This window comes from Drosophila rhopaloa, unplaced genomic scaffold, assembly GCF_018152115.1.
Source record: "Drosophila rhopaloa isolate 14029-0021.01 unplaced genomic scaffold, ASM1815211v1 contig_190, whole genome shotgun sequence".
Lineage (NCBI taxonomy): Eukaryota > Metazoa > Arthropoda > Insecta > Diptera > Drosophilidae > Drosophila > Drosophila rhopaloa.
The window spans coordinates 2156533-2160832 of record NW_025335073.1 but is presented as its reverse complement, the minus strand read 5'-3'; positions in this window follow the sequence as shown (position 1 = coordinate 2160832).

Below are 4300 nucleotides of genomic sequence, written 5' to 3'. Positions count from 1 at the left end.
TCCGCGTCTCCGCGGCCATTGCCATTCCAAGGGCAAAAAGCGACGAGTCCGTCGAGACTATCTCCGGTCACCCGTCAAGGCTTTCTAGGTCGGTGTCCAAGATGGCTCAAACTGCGATAGACATCGCCCTCAAAAAGTTTATTGCCACTACAGACCGGGTTAGCCAATTTCAAGCGAATATTCATACTCCGAACGCCGCTGAACCAGAACGACTTTCCCCTGGCATGTGCCAAGTCCATCGGGACCAAATCCGGGCCTTGTGGGAAAAGGTGGAAAAGAGCTATGAAAGTTGCTCCGATCTTCTTTCCGCGTCCACCGACAGTACGGCCACCTCGACAGTGCTTGAATCCAAGTACAGTTACTGCTACTCCGTATATTCGAGATGTTTGGTCCAGCTTCAGGACATAATAGACAAGGCCGCCTCCCAGCCCATTCAGGCTGCTTCAGTGTTCCAACACCGCCGTCTACGGCCTGTCGTTTGCCACCAGTCGACACCGAAGTTTTCGCTGGTGATTACCTGCGTTGGTCCACCTTCAGCGATCTTTTTACCGCGATATACATCCACAACTCGCGTCTTACACCGGTAGAGAAGTTCTTCCACCTACTGTCCAAAACAAGTGGCGATGCGCACGCCATTGTTTCTAAAGCCCCTCTGACCAATGAAGGGTTTATCTCCGCGTGGCGAACCCTCACCGACCGCTTCGAAAATCGGCGGTTATTAGTCAATAGCCAGTTGAAAATCCTCTTCAACATTCAGGCAGTACCCCAAGAGTCCGGAGCCGCTCTGAAAGAGCTGCAAGGCACAATCCAAAGTTGCCTGACAGCCTTAGAGATGTCCTCTATTCAAGTCGAGACTTGGGATTGTATCCTGGTGTACATGGTTTCTTTAAAGCTTCCCAAAATCACGCTTTCGATGTGGGAGCAATCCATTCACAACAAGGCTGAGATTCCATCATGGAATGAGTTAGACTCGTTTTTGACAGAGCGTCATCGCACTCTGGAGGCTATCGATGACATCAGGAATAGCAGTTCGGGTCAGTTTCCGCCAATGTCGACACCTGCGAGCGCCCCAGCGCGTAGGCTTAATTCCTACGAGGCCAGAGTGACTCCAGCCCCAAGAGGGTGTGATGTCGGCTCCACGTGCCACACGTGCCACAGCTGCCATCACACCCTCCTGCACCGCGGTATTCCATTCGCGGCCGCTCCAAGTCCGTCTGCGCCATCCAGGTCTCGACCTGCGCCTACTACAAGAGGCACGAGCCCCACAGAGGATCACTCTGATGTGCAAGTGTGCTTCGCTTCCGGCTCAAGAGCCGTCTTACTGGGCACAGCCCTCATTAACATTTGCCATTTAGGGTGTAATTTCCAGGCGCGAGCCCTGATCGACTCTGGTTCCGAGGCAACCTTTATTACGGAGAGACTTTTCAACCTCGTCAAACTTCCATTCAAGACTATCCAGGCCCAAGTCTCTGGTCTTAATCAAACCGTTGCCGCTCAGTCCACGAATCTCTGTCATTTTTCTTTTCGATCGCCTTCCAGACCCGGGCTGCATTTAGAAACTTCAGCTTACTTTCTTCCGCAGCTGGCCGGGAATCTGCCTTCGTATCCAGTCCCTCGAGATCTTCTTAAGGGAATTTCTGACATCCCCCTTGCGGATCCCAAGTTCTTCGAGAGCTCCCAAATCGATGTCTTGATAGGAGCCGACATTCTTCCGTCCATCCTCCTCGGCAACGCCAGGGCTAACATTTGCGGTTCACTGCTCGCCCAGGAAACCATTTTTAGATGGTTGTTGACAGGCCCCATATCTCCAGCGGCCCCCCGCAATGTGTCCGCCTTCTCCACTCGAGTTATCTGCGGACTCGACGGCTCGTTGGATCATCTCCTTACCAAATTCTGGGAGGTGGAGGAAGTGCCCACACAGATAGTCCCCGAGTCTGATTCCGTCTGTGAACACAATTTTGTCCAGACTACAAGAAGGGACACGTGGCCGATTTAGGTCACGTGGTCGAGGTCCCTTTGACAAGCTGTTCCGCCACGTACTACCTTCCACATCACGCCGTTCTTAAGCCCGAGAGCACAACCACTAAAGTGCGGGTGGTTTTCAACGCCTCTAGCCCTTCCGCAAACGGGACCAGTCTGAATGACATACTTTACGCGGGCCCGTTCTTACAATCCGACCTCATGATTCAAATCCTGAAGTGGCGATACTTTAGGTTCGTTTTCAACGCCGACATCGAGATGATATATCGGCAAATTTGGGTAGACCCCCAGCATACTCCCTTGCAGCGTATTCTATTCCGCAATTCCGATGAGGAAATCCGCGACTACGAGTTGAAGACAGTCACCTTCGGGGTCAATTGTGCCCCGTTCCTAGCGATCCGTGTCCTGCAACAGGTCGCCGACGACGAAGAGTCGAGGTATCCACAGGCGAGTCGGATTATCCGACAGTACATGTACGTCGACGACGTACTCGCAGACTCCAAAACCGAAGCGCAAGCGGCTATCCGCGAGCTCCAGGGGGCCCTGGATTCAGCAGGATTCCCCCTTAGAAAATGGACATCCAATAGCAAGGCGATTTTGGCCAACATCCAGAGTGACCATCTCCTTCGCGCGGACTTCCTTGAAATCGACGCAGAGAGCACGGCTAAAACTATCGGAGTGCGGTGGAAGGCGACGTCTGACGAGTTTTTCTTCATGCCGCCCGAATTGACCTTGGGTTCAACGTTCACAAAGCATCAAGTCCTAACGCAAATCGCCAAACTTTTTGATCCAGCGGGTTGGCGCGCCCCTTCATAGTCCGGGCAAAGATGTTCATGCAGGACATTTGGCTCCAAAATCTAGGATGGGACGATGCCCTCCTTCGGGATTTTTGCCAAAGATGGGTTGACTTCCTGGAAAATTACTCCGCTCTCGATCAGATCCACATTCCCCGATGGGTCGCTTTCCGACCAAATTTGAAAATTGAGCATCATGGGTTCTGCGACGCCTCGCAGAAGGCGTACGGCGCAGCCATCTACGTCCGAGTTGAGGCTGGGTCCGCGGTAATGGTAAACTTGCTCACGGCAAAGACGCGGGTAGCCCCAGTAAAAAAAAGCTCCCGCGGCTCGAGTTGTGCGGAGCCTTGTTATTGTCCGAAATGGCCAACGCCGTTCTTCCGAAAATGCCCGGGCAGGCGTCCGCCGTGCACTGTTGGACGGACTCTACGATTGTTCTCGCCTGGTTGCATAAGCCAGCGTGCCACTGGGCAACGTTCGTGGCAAATCGTGTGACCAAGATCACCCAGCTCACCGAGGTGGAGAAATGGGCACCCGTCCGCTCCGAGCATAACCCGGAAGATCTCGCTAGCCGGGGGGTGGCGCTTCAAGACCTTGCGGACAGCCAGATGTGGTGGCATGGTCCTGCCTGGCTGCAGTGGCCTCGCTGCGAGTGGCCCACTCAAGGCTATGAACCCCCTGTGACTGAACTCGAGAAGCGAGCAGTCAAGGTCCATGTTGCGAAGGCCCCCTAAAGACATTCTGGAGCGTTTTTCCACACTCGACACTCATCGGTTCATCCAGCGTTCGCGAAAGCTCATGTCCCCGTTTGAGGATCCCTTGACAGCTCTTGAAATTGCGTCGGCCGAGCGGCTCCTGATTTCCGTCACGCAACGCAGGCACTTTGCCCTTGAGATTGGCTGCTTAAGCCAAAAACGGCCAGTGCCAGCATCCAGCCTTGTCCAAAACCTGAACCCGTTCATTGATTCCCAAGGGCTCATGAGAGCATGCGGCCGAGTCACGGCCTCCGAACTTCTCCAGTATGATGAACGGCATCCTGTCATCCTTCCATACGACTGCCATCTGTCTCGACTCCTCGTCAATTTTACGCATCGCATAACGCTGCACGGTGGCAATCAGCTGATGATCCGTCTGATCCGTTCCAAGTTCTGGATCCCGAGGGTGAGGAATTTGGTCAAGTCCGTCATATATTCATGCAAGGTCTGCATCATCCACAAAAAGAGGTTGCAAACGCAACTGATGGGAGACTTACCCAAAGAACGAACGTCCTTCTCGCGCCCTTTCACATATACCGTGTGGTCTATGCCGGTCCCTTCGACATCAAAAACTACACGGGACGAGCCTGTCTCATTACGAAAGGGTATGTGCTGGTGCCATCCATTTAGAGCCTACTTCCGACCTTACGACTGAGAAGTTTCTCGCCGCCTTCGCCCGTTTCGTGTCCCGAAGAGGATGCCCCCGTCAAGTTTAGTCGGACAATGGGAAGACCTTTGTGGGTGCGGCTGCCCTACTCTCCCGCGAGTTTC